The 17410-nt window shown below is 46.7% G+C and overlaps 1 long non-coding RNA gene across 1 annotated transcript in view; it reads right to left on the bottom strand.

Moving 5' to 3' along the window:
* Positions 1–216: 216 nt before the first annotated feature.
* LOC108524225 (uncharacterized) overlaps positions 217–17410 on the bottom strand; it is a 136668-nt gene continuing 119474 nt past the window's right edge. Inside the window, exon 3 of the long non-coding RNA XR_001884007.1 lies at positions 217–3554. This is a non-coding gene — a long non-coding RNA (uncharacterized LOC108524225). The remainder of the gene's footprint in view (positions 3555–17410) is intronic.

Below are 17410 nucleotides of genomic sequence, written 5' to 3'. Positions count from 1 at the left end.
TCACACAAGGCCCTGGCCAACCCTGAATCTCCAGAGAGATGTCCAGGGAGGAGACTCTGGATGCTGAACCCACGGCATCAGCTAAGCCCAGAGATTGGGGCAGGCTGGTCTAGGGGCTGGCCAGGGTGACACTCATTTTGTCCAACTGGCCACTCGGGCTGAGACACAGACTCCCCAGGGCCTGAAAGTACCAAGTTGCATGGCCTTGATTTTTTTAATCTTTAAAATAAGAATTTATTTCTTTGTTTTATCATAAAACAGTGTTAACTGTGTGGAGATGAGAGAGCCTATGTCAAGCCCCAACAATTATGTGTCCCCACCTTTCCTGTTCTTTCTGGATTACCCACTTTTCGACATGATGAGTGGAATGGTTGTTGTAAGGGGTTTGAGATGGGGAAGGCTTCTTGAAGATCTACCACTGGTTGGCTGTGGACCATGGGCAGGTTATCTGATTCTCACAACCCATGAAAAGGCCAAGCCAGAGTTATCAGACCCACAGATTAGTCAGAGTCCCTTTCACTGCTAAAAAAATACTCAAGTTCACCAGCTCTCTCAAAAAGAGGGGTGGTCCAGACTCAGCACAGTGGGATCCAGGCACCCAAGTGCCCTAGGATGCTGTCTCTAACCTCCATCTGTTTCTCAGACTGCTGACTTTATTCTTCGAGTTTCAGCTTTTCAAGAGGTTGAAACACTGGCCACAGGCATCTCTGGCTTATATCTAAACAGCTTTATACGAAAAAGGATAACAAGCTCTTTGGGCCAGCTTAAGTGGCAAAAAAATGCCAGGGAAAGGATCTGATTGGCCTGGCTTGGAGCCCATAGCCCCCATGGTCACTAGGAGGAGCAGATGGTCAGGACAGGAGAACGCAAAGTGAAGGGCTGGGGCAAAGACAGTAGCCACCACACCCCAGTTGGCAAAGCAGGCTGGCTGAGCCCTAAAGAGGGTAAAGAGTGAGGAAAGACTCTGAAAAATGGCACATGTCACTGGGGCACCAGTGGACTATGCCAGCAGGTGCCATGGTTGGCATGGAGGAAGCTGCAGTCTCCTGGGTGCTGGGCCAGTCTGTCAGAGGCATACGAATCAGCCCCTCTCTCAAGTGTTCCCAAAACTGTGTTCCCAAAGTGATGACCAGAATGAGGACAACTTTTATTTTCTCAATTTCATCATCTACAAGGTCCCCAGAGTCTGAATAGAGCAGCACAGAGAAGAGGCTGCCACAGTCCTGCCCCAATCCTGTCGGCAAGTGAGCAAAGGAAAGATTTCTGAGCAGAAAATGTCATGGGCCAGATCATGCAGGTGGAGAGGCTGTGGCGGGTACAGAGGTGTGGCACAGTGAGGGCTCACAGGCTGGCTTCCCAGGATTCCTGGGCATCCTCTGCTGCTGGCTCCAGGGCAGGTGCAGCTAGAGCAGGGTCTGCACCTCTTGCTGGTGTGTCCTGATCAGAGAGAAGTAGGACCACCAGGAGGCTGTTCACTTCTTGTTTCTCCTACCACCTAACCAACATTCAGACACATTCCTCTCTCTACCTCTTGTTAATTCTCCTTGCCCTAAGAACATTGGCTTTCAACTTGCCAGAAGCAGTGGGGTGCAGTGGAAAGACCATGAGTCTAGAACCAGGAACCATGTTTCTATTCTGCCTCCAATTTGCTGGGTGACCTAAGGCAGAAGTCATTTCCTCTCTGGGCCTTATCCACTTCCTCTGCAAACCCATGGAGGTGGACCAGTCACTGTCTGAGCCCTTCCCAACTTTTTCTGGGAGGACATGGTGTAGTTGGGCCTCGCATTGCTATGTTTAACCTCTCTCCATCTCCCTTCTCTACCACTTATCAACTCTGCCACACTTACTTCCAGCATTTCCAGCTTTAGTTCCTTACAAGCTTAGCCACCCTACAGACCAGCCGCAGGCTATCACATTAGCTTGGTAATGATGAAAGGGAGAGATAAATCATAGTAACACTCTACCCTGTCTCCCTGCCAAACCTCAGGGCAGGAGGCATCTGAGCTTAGAGAAGCTATAGACCAGCTCAGCTAACAGAAGGCCTCTCTCCCAACAAGGGCTCTCTTCCAGGGTTTGGTGAATCAAGCAATCTCCAAAGATATGCATTACAGGGGCAACATACTTGAGGTTGTTCTTGTTCTAAAGCACCCATTGTACAGATGACAACATCAAGCCCCGAAGAAGGGAGATGACTTGCCCAAGATCATAGAACAAGTCAAGGTCAGAGCCAAAGTTTGATTCTAGGTTTCCTAAGCCTTGAATCCGGGCTGAACTCTGGGCTAAAACCAATGCTACCTTCTAGATAGACCATGATACAACCAGAGAGCACGCCAATCCTCCCCTCTTTTCTCTTTTGTCTTGCTCCAGAATATACTCCATTTGCTCCAATCAGGCTGAGCTTCTTCCCATACCTTTTTTCCTGCTGTTGCTCCTGCCTGGCTCTCCATACCCTGAAGCCTTTGCGCATGCAGATTCTCCCTGCAGAACTCACCTGCCTCCTTGACTTTCAAGGCACCTTCCTTGACTCCTGCAGTTCTTGGTAATCTCTCCAGTGACTTGGCATCACACTCAGGGTAAAAGCCACAGTGCTTACCGTGGCCAATCTGATTTTGTGGCCTGGTCCCTGCCTAACTCTTCAGCTCCTCTTCGCATCTCAGGTCCCTTCTACCCTGGCCATGCTGGCTCCACTGTTGTCCCCAATCCCCTGCAGGGTGTTCCCACCCAGGGCCTGGCACCTACTGTCCTCCCCAGCTCTCCACACAGCACACCCTGCACTTAATTCTGTCCCTAAGTCACCTCCCTAGAAAGGCCTTCCCCACCATCCCATTGAATCTGACATTGTGCCCAGGAACTTTGTATCCTAAAGCTAATTCATTTTCTTTCGAAAGACTTGTGATTGCCTGAAATTGTATTAAGTATTTGATTAGCAGTTAGTTTGTTGTCTGTCTTCCCCATGAGAACACACACTCCATAGGGGTAGAAACTTTGCCGCACCCACTGCTGTGCCTCTCACTCCTAAAACAATGTCTGGCCCATAGGGGGCCCTCGACAAATAAATCAATAAACAAACTGTTGTAATAAAATGACGTCTCAGAATTCAAAGATGCTAGGATGCCCCTAGTGTGTGTAAGGCAGATCTTATTTTGAAGTTTTTGTCTATCTAAACAAGTCATTAAAAATCAGTGCATCCGCACCATTCATGAGCAATCACATACTATCCCACAAAAGAAATATCATATAGTGAACAATCTCAAAATGAAACTAAGAAAACAACTTCATTTACAACAATGTCAAAAAGAATACTTTGGAATACATTTAACAAAAGAAGTGTAATATTTTACTCTAAAACTACAAAACGTTGTTGAAGACAATTAAATATCTAAATACATGGGAAAATATAATATGTTCATGGGTGAGAAGACTTAATACTGTTAAGATGCAAATGCTCTCCAACTTGATCTACAGATTCAATGCAATTCCAATCAAACTCTCAGCTGGTTTCTTTGCACAAATGGACAAGCTGATCCTAAAATTCATGTAGAAATTCAAGGAATCTGGAATAGAAAAAAATATATATTGCAAAAGAACAAAATTGGAGGACTCACACTTCCTGATTTCTAAGCGTACTTCTAAGTTACAGTAATAAAGACAGTGTGGTACCAGCATAGGAGCATAGGATAACATGGAGGCTAATTTAACTGGCTTGAGAATCCAGAAATTAATCCTCACATTTAAAGTCAATTCATCTTCAGCAAGGATGTCAAAACAATTCAATGGGGAAATAATAATCTTTTCAACAAAATGATGCTGGGACAACATGCAGAAGGATGAAATTGGATCCCTACACCAAACCATATGAAAAAAATTAACTAAAAGTGGATCAAAACCCCAAACAGAAGAGCTAAAACTATAGACCTCTTAGAAGTAAACATGAGGGTAAATTGTTGTGATCTTGGATTGGACAATGGCTTCTTAGACGTGTCCCCAAATGAACAAGCAACAAAATTAAAAATAGAAAAATTGGATTTCATAGAATTTTAACTTTTAAAAGTTTTAAAATTTAAAACTTTTGTCCTTCAAAGGCACCATGAAGACTGTGAAAAGACAACTCACTAAATAGGAGGAAATTTTTGCTAACTGTATGTCTGCTAAGGGACTGTATATAGCATATATAAAGAAGTTTTATGACTCAATAATAAAATGACAACCCAATTAAAAATGGGCAAATGATCTGAATAGATATTTCTTCAGAAAAGACTTACAAATCACCAACAAGCACACAAGCACGTGACAAGATGTTCAATATCATTATTGAGGGAAATACAAATCAAAACCACAGTGAGATACCACTTCACACCAACTAGGATGACTAGCATCAAAAAGTCAGAAAATAGTAAGTGTTGGGCAGCATGTAGAAAAATTAGAACCCTAATACACTGCTTTCAGGACTGGAAAATAGTACTGCCACTTTGGAAAAGAGTCTGATTGTGTAACATAGAATTAACACATGACCCAGCAATTCCACTCCTAGTGGGTTGCTGCAAAAGTAATTGTGGCTTTTGTCATTAAAAGTAATGGCAAAAACCACAATAATTTTTGCACCAATCTAATTGATATATACTCAAGACATGAAAACCTGTGTCTTTACAAAAACTTGTATATATGTTCTTAGCAACATCATTCATAATAGCCAAAAGTTGGAAACAACCCGAAGGTCTATCAGTGGACAAATGGATACACAGAATGTGATATATCCCTACAATTGCATATTATTCAGCCATAAAAAGGAATGAAGTACTGATTCTTGCTACCCTGTGGGTGAACCTTGAAAACATTATGTTAAGTGAATGAATTCAGTGATGAAAGACCACATAATATATTATTCCATTCATATGAAATGTCCAGAACATGAAACTCTGTAGAGGCAGAATATACATTAGTGGTTGCTTCGGGCTAGGGGAAATAGGGGAGATGGGGGGGGGGGGGATGGCTAAAGGGTACAAGATTTCTTTTCAGGCAATAAAAATGTTCTGAAATTGATTGTGGTGATGGGTGCACAACTCTTGAATACACTAAAACCCATTGAACGGTCACTTAAAATGGGTGAATTATATAGTGTGTGATCTGTATCTTAATAGTACTGTTATTTAAAAGAAAAGGGGAAAATACTACGCTGGCCAACATAGGTAATCTACTCAATAGTTTGCCCTTCTAGAATTGAGCCGGGAACAGCCCCATAGACACAAATCCCACAACCTACCCGATTTGCAGGGATGGGAGAAAACCAGCCAAGTGAAAAAATGAGGACTGCGGTTAGCTACACACTTTCTGAAAACTTGGAGAAAGGCCCTGCAAAGCATGGGAACTGGGCAGAAGCTGGGCTTGTCCAGGTCTAAGAACAGGAGCATCTAGAGAGGTCACATAGACCTAGATGGAAAATCTCATCTGGCAAGTCTGATCAATTGCAGAGCCCACCTGGAGCCCATGTCAGGAAGCACTATGAATGAGACAATGTCCAAACTCCACCAGGTGTCTGTTCCATCGATAATGTCTGCTAGGGACAGGGAGTGCTGGTATCTGAATCACACATTTGACAGGTGTGTGTCAATTCACCCCCTCCTGGCAGAGGAGAAACTAAGTCACTGGGAGTAGTGGAGTGGCCAGGGACCTAGACCCCAGGAAAGATGAAGCCCAGCCTTGGCCTGCGCTCTGGTCTCAGCTCTCTGGACGTGCCTACCAATCCAGCCTCACATCTCGTCACACCCTCACTCTTGCCAATGCTGTCGCTGTGTGCATTACAGCCTGGACAGCATATAGCTGGGCCTGAACCCAGGCAGGCAGTCTGGCTCAAAAGTCTGTTCTCTTAACCACCATCCTGTCCCTCAGACAATACTGATGCTCTGACCATCTAATCCATGTCAGACTCTTCTACAAACCTTTTCTCATTGAAGCCCAGAACTACCTTGGGAGAGAAATATTGTTATCCCCATTTTAGAGATAACAACACGGAGTTCCAAGTACTTGGCCCAGATCACACTGTGGCGGAACCAAATATTCTAAACCAGGTCTGTCCAACCCCAATGCCCATGTCATCCCACAGTCCCAAGAAAAGAACAACTTTTCCTTCTCTCTCTTTAGTCCCAGCACACAGACATATAGACACACTCACACAACGCACACACACGCGCGCGCGCACACACACACAGTCTGAAGGAAAGAAAACTTGGAATGCAAACCCTGAAGTCCCTCAAGTTCACCATTATCCTTGATCTTTGCACATTCTTCATCCTCAGTGAGTTCTCCATTCTGTGTCTACCATTGGTTATTGTCAGATTCCTTGTCTTTCCTTCACAGCTGACAATCCAGAAAAAAAAAAATCACTTATGCCATTTTCTCTGCTTCTTCACTGCCCTCTCATTCCTCAGCCCAGTGCAACTTGGCTCTGACCCTACCTGTCCGCTGAACCCCAATGCAAACCCAACTCTTTCCATCCTGGACCTTTCCATCCAAGACTTCTCCATGACAGGAAACCTGCCAACCCATCCTCCTTCTTGAAACTCACTCTTTCCTTGACTCCTTTAGCAAATACTTTGTGTGCTCCCTGTCACATCTTTTTGGTCCTCCTGACATCAGCACAGCTGAGAAAGACAGCTGTGTACCTGCTGTCAGCGTTTCACTTCAAGTGTGCTGATGTGACTCTCTCCCTTTCTGCGTCAGGGTGACCCTTTGGCTCAAACACAAGCATGGCCAAAAAATAGAGGAGTTAACACCCCCAGGGGCAATCCCAACCAGTGGAAGATGGGAGCGGGTGAGTCAACTTCCCATCCTTGGGAGGGAGAGTTCCAAGGCATCTTCTCCACAGTTCTTTAGAGGGTGCTAGTGGGCTTGTGTTCAGTTGCGCACAGTAATTATGCACTCTTTATTCCCCTGTTCTCACACACTGTCTCTCTCCCCGCTCCCTCACTCCAGCTTTCACGATCACCTGACAAAGAAGCTGCCTGCACCTGTGTTTTTGCAGGCTCTAGGCTCTACTCTGGGGCGCCTATCATTGTCTCATTGTCTTCCTTCACCTTCTGACCCATTCATTGCCATCTCCTTATGGACTGCTCCTTTAAGGGTGAACCCCTTCTCTGTTGCTGCTGCCTGGCTCCTCTGCTAAGCCCTGCCCTGTGCCCTTCCACTCACTTGCCTGGGTCACATGAGTCCCTTCCACATGGCCTTGCCTCTGTCCATGAGGTACTTCCTGCCCACAGCACCATGGCCTCTGTCCCTTAACCATCAGGTGAGCACCTCCCCAGCTTGCAACAAGCAAATCACACATCACCCCTCTACTGAGCCTTTTCCAATGCTCCCCCAGGACCAACCGCTCCCACCTGAGCAACCGCAACTTGCTGAGGGCGATTCCATACTGCGTCTAGTGACAGCCCTTCCAATAGGCTCTTTGCTTCCTTTTACTGTAATGTAATCTCCCTGAGAGCAAAGGCTGTGGAATTTTTACTTCATATCCCCAGAAGTCAGCCCTATCCTGGCCCATGATCCATGCTCAATAAATGTTTGTGGATAAAGGAAAAAGTATTCACGCTACTTTTATCAGACTCGGAGCAAACTTCTCTGCTCCTCCCTCTTCACATGCCCCTCCCCCAGTAGGATTTGGGTCCTTACGTACACGGTTTTCCCTGCATAGGGTGGGTACATCCATTAGTTTCAGCAGGGAGATGGGAACTCAGCTACCTCTTGCAAGCACAGTCATTCCTGGGTATCCTCTAGGGACTGGTTCCAGCACCCATCATGGATACCAAAATCCAGGGATGCTCAAATCCCTAGTTTAAAATGAGATAGTATTTGCATTATAACCTATGCACATCCTTCCGTATACTTTGTCATCTCTAATTACTTATACTATAGTAGCTAATACAATGTCTACACATCACTTCATTCGTGTGGATTCAGCATAGGACTCAGTGCACAGCAAATTCAAGTTTTGCTTTTGGAACTTTGTGGATTTTTTTTTCCTGAGTATTGTTGATCCACAGTTGGTTAAGTCTATGGACGCAGATCCCATGGATACAAAGGGGCAATGGTACTTCAATCCCAATGTGGTAAGACTTTAAACTTGCAAACATCCCCAGGTCTCTTTAAGGAGCAGGAAGCAGGCACAGAGCCGAGAATATCTGCCTTCAATTCCTCTCCTGGGTCAGCACCTGAGAAGTGGGGCTTCCCACATATGCACCTTCTTGTGAGATTTTCCTGACGAGCCAACAGGAAAAGGGAAAGACCAACAGGCCCACCTGATGGCATCTGTGGCTTGTGATGCTGGAAAGGACCCAGGGATAGCCACAGGTCAGCCAGAGTGAAACGGATGTCCACCCAGGTCAAGCTGGAAAAATGCCAACTGAGAGAGCATTGCCCACCGCCTCCTGCAGGCCAGGCCTGTGCTAGATGCCAGGAGAATAAAAGGAGATCCCTGTCCTCAAGTGGAACTTAGTCTAGTGGTAAAATACACCTAACCTCAGCCCCTGACTTCACCAAAGTTCCAGTCGAGAATCATAATAGTAAGTAAGAAGATTAGCTAACATTTTATGGAGGGCTTACTCAATATGTCAGGGTTTTCTGAACATTTGGAAAACATTCAATTATTTACCCCCCACAGTAACCCTGGGGTGGCATGCTGGAGCCAGCTTGTACCGGTTCACAAGAGCCAATTGTTAAATTTTCAGCAATTTTACAAGCTGGGTGTTAAATATGACTATTATTTTTAAATTAAATTACATAAATTCAAAATAAATTATGCTAAAAACAAAAGTAACAAATCCTCAAAACTCATCACTTCCGAATGATCTCACTGCACTTTATTATTCTCTATACTACCAGGGCCATTGTATTTCTGTGGTGGAAATGCCATGTCATGGTGGCTACTAAGCCTCTCTTCCCAATGCTGTGTTTAGTGATGAAACTATGAAAATTGACAAAGGCTTAATTATCTTTTATTGATTTTTCTAGACTTAAAAAAGTGATGGAGAAAATATTAATTTTCCAAATGAAACATAAAGTATGTCTGTGTCGGGTCTATAGTTGTTGGTTTGTGAGTAGCCCCCCCAAAAAAGATTTTTTTTCTGTATTCAAAAGCTATCATCCAATTCAGCAAAGTCACTCATGCTTTTGACAAGCGAGTGTCAAGTCTGTACCTACCTCTTCATTGTTTCACGTTCCCCTCAATCACTGAAGTACAGAAAAATACCAACCAATTTTCAGGTTGGAACTATACTCCAAGAGCCGGTTGCTATGCACTGACTGGCCTTGGAGGTAAGCGCTATCTGTAAGCCCCATTTTACAAAGGAGGAAACTAGTTAGGAAGGGCCAGAGCAGGATTCCTACCGAGGAGCCCAGCACCACACCCCAAGTTTTTTTTTTTTTTTTTTTTTGAGACTGAATCTCACCCTTTCACCCAGGCTGGAGTGTGCAGTGGCACCATCTCGGCTCACTGCAAGCTCCGCCTGCCAGGTTCACGCCCTTCTCCTGCCTCAGCCTTGCGAATAGCTGGGACTACAGGTGCCCGCCACCACACCCGGCTAATTTTTTGTATTTTTAGAAGAGACGCGGTTTCACCGTGTTAGCCAGGATGGTCTCAATCTCCTGACTCCGCACACCTCGGCCTCCCAAAGTGCTAGGATTACAGGCTTGAGCCACCGCGCCTGGCCCACACCCCAAGTTCTTAACATATGCAAGGGAATAGGAGACCCTGGTCACCCCCAGTTCTCCCAGGCAGTCCTGGGAAAGCCCTCAGGGAGACTTGGTTTCTGATACCGTCTGTCAGATTCCCCCACCCCAGATAAGAGAATAGCCCTGTCCCAGAGAGAGGAGTGCAGGACAGACATGGGGATGGGGATGGGATGGGCGGCGTTCAGCCTGGGCTGAGATGGTGCTTCCCAGGACAAAGCCGTGGGCCTGGATTCGGGAAGGCAGGTTAGGTCCAGAGGATGCAAAGCAGAAGGTGGGACATGGGGCCGCCTAAGACTCCCAGTGCAGAGGTCAACTCCATAGGTCACTCTTACAGGGACTGCCGCCTCAGGCAAAAGCCAGGAAGTCCCTGTGATGCCACCCAGGCTTGGAAACTTGCCCACCTCCTGCCAGACATGTCATTTCAGGCTCCCTGGTGCACCCTCACCAAGGAGCAGCTTCCAAGAAGGCTTAAGGGCAGGCCAAGATCAAGAGATACAGTGGCATTTTGTGAGTAAGAAAAGCTGGCCTGGATGGCTCATTCTCACGGTGACGATGGAGCCAAGCCCCATTGTCATCCCAGGTCTTTTCCTCTGGCTTAGGTCCCTTTCCAGGCTCTTCTTCAAGTAGTGGACATTCCAGTCACACAAAACTTCCCACTGTCCTCCAGATGAATAGGGCCCTCTCCTACCTCTGACTCTGTGCAGGGCTTGACTTCTCTGGATGGGGAAGTTAGGGAAGGCTTTATGGAAGAGGTGATGCCTATGTCTGATATGCCCAAATGAGCTAAGGTGTAGGGGAAAGGGATTGAAAATAGCCTGTAGCTCCCTCTTCAATGTGCACAGCCTTCATTACATAAACAGCCCTCCTGTAATATTATTAGTGCTCTAACAGAGGACACACCATCTCTCTGGCGTCCAGTAGGTGCTCCAGTAAAAGTGCAGGCTGCATAGCTTGGGCAGGTTGCCCAGCTTTGAGACCTGCAGTCATGCTAGCTGTGAGCCACAAGCAATTGCTGATACAGAACTATGTTTGACCTACAAAACTAGCAATTTCATATGTTCCAACCTAATAGCCTCTCTGTGACTCTATAAATGGGGTTAATAGCACTACCACTCTCACAAGATTGTTGGGGAGATTAAATGAATTAACACCTGTGTGAACACCTGGGCTGCTGCCTGGAACATGACAAATAGGTGGTAACAACAGCTAACACTTATACAGCACCTACTATGTTCCAGGCACTGTGCAAATCATGCTATCTTATCATCTCATGGGCTCCTCTAGCCAGTCTCTGCAGCTAGCCCTGTTCTTAGGCTCACTTCTCAGAGGAGGAAGCTGAGCCACAGAGACATGGAAAACTCACCTAAGTTTGCACAGCAGGTTGTGGGGAGCCAGGATCTGAAGCCAGCAGCCTGTGCTGTTATGCTATAATTCAGCCTCTCTGATCGGGTCAAGCTGAGCTATTATTACTCGAGGATGACTCCACCAAATGTGTAGGTGTTAAGCAACTAGTCTTTTTTTTTTTTTTTTTTTTTTTTGAGACAGAGTTTCGCTCTGTCGCCCAGGCTGGAGTGCAGTGGCCAGATCTCAGCTCACTGCAAGCTCCACCTCCCGGGTTTACGCCATTCAACTGCCTCAGCCTCCCGAGTAGCTGGGACTACAGGCGCCCGCCACCTCGCCCGGCTAGTTTTCTGTATTTTTTTAGTAGAGACGGGGTTTCACCGTGTTAGCCAGGATGGTCTCGATCTCCTGACCCCGTGATCCGCCCGTCTTGGCCTCCCAAAGTGCTGGGATTACAGGCTTGAGCCACCGCGCCCGGCCAAGCAACTAGTCTTAACATAGCATTTGAGTTTTTAGTGCTTACACAGATGCAGGTGGGCTGGGCAGATCAAGGTCTGGGAGAGGACCAGAGGAAGGCACCAACAGCCTGAAGCACGGGAACAGGTGGGTAGGTGGGAAGGAAGTGGGGGCTATGGAGGCTGCTGCCTCTGGGGGACCTGCAGTTCAGCACTTGGTGGCTACCTCGGGGGCCTCCACTGGTGAGGTGGGTAAGGCCAAGAGTCGGAAAGATGAATGGGACCCTGGACGCCTGTGGGCACTTCTGCATCTGTCATCCTGTCTGATGGTCCTGACCTTCTGAGAATGATTAATTCTTCTCTGCTTTCACCTTCCAAATCTCCCACAGCTTCACATGTGGCCAGCCCTAACACAGAACCCCAAAGAGAGGGGGACGTGAGGAAATGCAGACCCCAGCCTTGTCCAAACCTGCAGAACCCAGTCTACTGCATATGGTAATCCTGGGATAGTGCCACCACGAGAACCCAAGGAGGGAGGGATTGGGCTTGCTCAGAGTGTTTCTCATTCCCCTTCTCCTGTCCACAGAAGTCCACTCTCCTAGGGAGATCCCATTCCCCAGGATGGCATTCAAGGGCCTGCCCTTGGGCATCAGCCTCTCAGCCCCTTCTCCATCTGACTCCTATCATCTCCCAAACACACAAGTCCTGACGCCAACCTTTACCATGGCCTGTTCCCTCAGCCAGAAATGCCCTTCCATGCATCTTCCCCTTTTCTGATGTGGACTCTCTTCATTGCTACCCATCCTCCCTGCCTCCTGTCCGGCCTCTGTTTGGTTCTGTTATCCCCCACCCCCGATTCCCCGCACAACCCAGTGGCTCAAGGGCAGTTGATCTCATCCTCCCCAGGGGTGGGCCCTATTATTCTAAGTCAATCAACACAGGGGACTGCCATGTGACTTAATGGTCCAGGGGCAGGTTCTTTTCCAAAATTGTCCAATCCAATTATAATTTACGCTTGGAAGAGTGATTCCCCTCTCTCCCGCTAGACAAGGACAAGGACACACATAGCCCCCAATGTTGCTGACAGCCATCGTTTGACTATAGAATGCGATCAACACTGTGGGTGACAGAATAGAGAAAGAACCTGAGTCCCAGATAGCATCTGAGAGCTGCTAAATCAGCCAGCCCTGAAGTCTGCCCTACCTGTTTGAGATTTTCTTTTCCTATCACTGTAATTCATGAAGTATCCTGGCAGATACACTCCTACCAGGTATACTCTTGACCAGCTACACTCCTACTCATTCCCTCTGAGCCCAGTGCAAATGCTACCCCTCTGTGAGTCCCTCCCTCATGTGCCCACCCATAGTGCCCTGAACCTCCATCTATTCCAGCTCTTTGGTCCATTCTTCATCCCCATCCCTGAGGTGACATCTCGCCTGTGAGTTGCTGAGCTCTTAGACAGCAAACCATCTCATGGATGCTAGAGCAAGATAAGTGTATCTGTTTAATCTAATTCATTCCACATTCATTCAGCAAACATTTACTGAGTGCCTTTAAGACAGTGAGTGCCAAGACAGGATGGGTTTTGCATACACATCTGTGCAGGGAGTAGGGGTGCATTCATGCAGGAGACAGAGAGACAGCAGGGAAGAGCAGGACACCACCAGACGTGGCATGAGTGGTAGGCAGGACTTGGCTTAGTGCAGGGGTGGGGTTGACCTCGGGCTTTGGGGCTTTGACCCTCTTTCTATGTAGCTCTCCTTTTAGGGAGGGGGTGCAGGCGAGCAGGGGACAGGGAGGATTGGAAGGCTCTGGAAGGAAGCCAGAATTGCTAGGACATGTCTAAGTCAGAGGCTGCATCCTCCTCCACTGCTTTGGAAGAGAAGTGAGCTTAGCAGAGCTGAACATGCATGAATTTTTGCATTCATTCATTCATCCAGTTCACATTATGATTATGAAGTACCTCCTGTGTACCAGGTACCACATTTGGCACTCAGGATTAATCCGTGAACACAGAGTAAATGGGCCTTGTTCTGGCTCAAGGGTCAGACGTCCTCTCCCTGAGATCTGGAGATATTCGTGCTCCTCCTTCAAGGTGAAGACATAAGATGTTAGAATCTGCTTTTGGAGTCATGAGTCCAACCCCAGGCTAGGTGACATCTGGGAATCAGGGGTGTCCCTTTATATCCTTGAGAGTCACTAATCAGCCTGTACAAACTTGTCCCCTGCAGATGGATCCTGTCTGCACCCCAAATCTCTGAACAGAACCCCCTTCTCCATGCTCCCCTGCCCAGTGACCTTGCAGCTGTGCACAGTGCCATGCACGTAGGACCAGCCCTGTAAACATCTCATGAGCATATGAATGGCAAATGCTTCCACATGGGGCACGTGTCAGTCAGAACTCATGTTGCCAGTGACAGAAATCCAACCTTACTAGCTGAGGCCGAAAGGGGAATGTATTCACTCACAGAATCCAAAAGAAGGTTTGATGATCAAACTGAGGAAAGGCAGGAAGCAGCTGGGCCTCAGAAAGATGGGAACCAGAATTGGAAGAGAACGTCCTCCCTCCATCTCTCATCTCTGATTCTCTTGGCAGGGGCTTCATTCCCTCTCACCTGCAGGCCAGCTCCTCAGCATGGCATGCAACGCAGAGGCCAAGTGCTCCTGGCTTTGACCACCCTAGAGCCTGCATTGTGGGGAGAGTCTGGAGACTCCCTTTCAGCTCCATCTTAAAAATTTCAGGCCAAAGATTTGCCTGGGATAGGCCCAGCTTGGATGCAACGCTCAGCCCTGAACCAATTATCCCTGGCCAGATGGGAAAAAGCATTGAAATTGGCTCAACTTTGGTCACATATCCATGTCCAGGCCAATCAAGTGAGGCTAAAAAAGTGGGGTCCTCTGTAAACATGGCAGAATCTGCAGGAGTCTAAGGGAGGGAGCAAGAACAGAAACTTCTAGAGGAGGGAGGATGTTTAGGAGAAGGGGGATATCCCAGTTAAAGTGGGCAGGCACTCATTCATGACAGTCATCTGTTATAGTCCAGAAGTTGAATCAGAGAAAAGATTTCTAGGTCACTTGCAAAATTCACCCCCCTTTCAGCATCGTTGTCCATTCAGTACCTGATAACTGAATTATCTGGCTATATGAAAAACTGCCCTGAAGCTAGAGTCAAGAAAACTAAGTTTAAAACTGAATTCTGCCACTTACTAACATAGGCAAGTCACTTGAGCTATCTACCTTGACTTTCTCATCCGTTCAATGGGTGCAGTACCTGCTCCTCACAGGTTTAAATGGACCGTGCAAGTGAACATCACCAGCACCATGTTGGCAGGTGCTTCATCAGAGTTCATGAAAGACCTTAATCCAAACATCAGTTCCAGGTCAGCCAAGTGGATCACAAAGCTCCTAGTGCACAGCTTCGTTCCTCACAGCCATGTGTATCAGCCGAATAAGGATAGCTAGAAAATGTCTGCTCATTTCATCTGGCACACGCTCCTTCCTCTATCAGTTTCTCTTCTCCTTAATCCCACCACTAGACTCCTGCAGATGAGGCCAAGTTTTTAGGGGACCTCACTTCTGGGGTTGATTGCTTGGTGCATGGGAATGGAAGGAAAGCATAATCTGGCTTCTCCTACTCAATGGACCAATGTGTGCACCTGGAGAGGTTCCTTTTCCCTGCAGTGGCCAGGCTGCTCCAAACAGGAGCACTTCCTCCTGCTCATGTTCTGCTAGGCTTGGCCAGAAATGCCCTTCCATGCATCTTCCCCCATGTCAAAATAGTCCCGTGTAGCTCTCCTGTCCAGCAACAACAACGGCTCCCACTGCTACCAACTCTACCTGGACCTCAAGCCCTCTGAAGTCAGAGACCAGACTTGGCCCTCAGCTCTTTCTCCCACAGCTCCTCAACACCTTGCTCCCTGACATGTACCCTCCTCTCCCCTCCACCTACCCCATCCTGCCCGTTCTTTGGGACCTTGATCAGCCCTCTACCTCTCAGGGAAGCTGACCTCTATATGCTCTCGCTGACTTCTGATCCCCTCCCCTCTTGCAGCCCTAACTCTGTACACAGAGTGATGCTGGCTATATTCCTTACTGGAGTTTTCATGCGTAGTTACCAGGACACCTGCTCTCCTGAAACTTAAAATCAAGTTGGGAAGATAGTAGGATCTGACCTCAGCATAGCCTCTTTGAGAGGTTAGATAGCATGAACACAGGTTAGCAGGCAAAATTTGGGAAGATAAGAAAATACTATTTGGAAAACAGGTGCCAGATACAGAGATCTGCCTTTAGGAATGGCAGATACATGACACACGTGCTACTAAAGCCTCCTGTATTATCCATGGCAGACATCACTAACTGATTACAGCACTCTTTCCAGTGAACCTGGACCCAGACTCAGAATCTACAGCCTAGCACTCCAAGCAGGCATGACCAATCAGTTGGAGTTGGCAAATGAAGTAAAATCCATTTACCGATTGTGGTATAATACAAAGAACATATTTGGTTTTTGAGCTTCAAAAACCCATAGAATTTCTTGAGTGATAGGAGTGTCTTTTGTTATTCATAATAGGCCTTTTGGTTATACCTAAGTTTGTGAGGTGATTCAAGGTGGGACCTTAGATAGTTTCAAGAGAGGGGTTGGCCACACCAGAAACACTAAGCATGTGATTAGAGAGCTAGAACTTTCACCATCCCCACCAACCCCTGGGGAGAGAGGGTACAGCTGGAAATTGAATTCAATCTCATGGCCAATGATTTCATCAATCACACCTACTAATGAAGCCCCAGATAGAAACTCTGGAACAAGGTTTGGGTAACTTCCATGCTGCTGGTAGAGTGACACACCCACATTCCACTGGGAGAGAGTATGGAAGCTCTGCAGCACTCTATTTGTGAAATGTATACACATAAAATACAAGAGAATGCAATATTTTCCTGAGGCTTGAAAATTAAACAGTTGAAACTTAAGGGGGGATCTGGGAGGTATAATGTGGCTTTGGAGAACATTTCCTGATGCGGTGGTCAGGATCGTCAAACTTTTTCTGTAAAGGGCAAGTTAGTCAATATTTTAGGCTTCACGGGCCCCTCACTCCCAAGACCTTGCCTGGTGAATATGTTCATTTGTATCATTTATAATAAAACAATAGTCATAAGGATAGCACTTTCCTGAGTTCTGTGAGTCACTCTAGCAAATATTCAAGCCTGGAATGGGGATAGGGGAACCCGGAAAATTGTAGTTGGCCAGGCAGAAGTGCATATGAAATGGACTTTGAGCCCTTAACTTGCAGGATCTGCCTTGGGAAATTTGTGTCAGAATTGAATGAAATGTAGGACACCTAGTTAGTGTCATACACTGCTCTCAGATGTGTCTACTAAGAAACCTATAAAAACAAAGCAGGGTACCCACACAGACCTGGAGCAGGGACCAGCAACTATGGCCAAACCCAGCCCACCATCTGTTTTTCTAAGTAAAGTTTTATTGGAACACAGCCACACCCATTCCTTTACATGTTATCTAAGGCTGTTACTAATTACAAAAGCAGAGTTGAGTGATTGCAACAGAGACTATATGGCCTAAACTACTTACTGTCTTGCCTTTTACAGAGAAATTTTGAGGACCCTGTTCAAGAGCACCAGAAGATGTTATCCAAAGCAACATTATAACCCCCAAATCCCTTTCCAGTCTCACGTTTTATTTTGAAGCTTCAGGTGAATGTTGCATTCTCTTCTATTTTGTGTGTATACATTTCACATAAAAGCAATGTTTAAACTACTTACTCCTTGTTAAGTAACAAATTCTGTTTGCTTAGTGAGTGGGAGTCATTCTTCATTTCCCTAAAAGCTTGCAATTTCAGGATGGGAGATAGAGTACTGGTGTGAGGCTGGGACTGAGC

This window comes from Rhinopithecus bieti, unplaced genomic scaffold (genome assembly GCF_001698545.2).
Source record: "Rhinopithecus bieti isolate Rb0 unplaced genomic scaffold, ASM169854v2 scaffold_81282, whole genome shotgun sequence".
NCBI classification, from domain to species: domain Eukaryota; kingdom Metazoa; phylum Chordata; class Mammalia; order Primates; family Cercopithecidae; genus Rhinopithecus; species Rhinopithecus bieti.
This window is presented reverse-complemented; position numbering and strand designations above follow the sequence as displayed.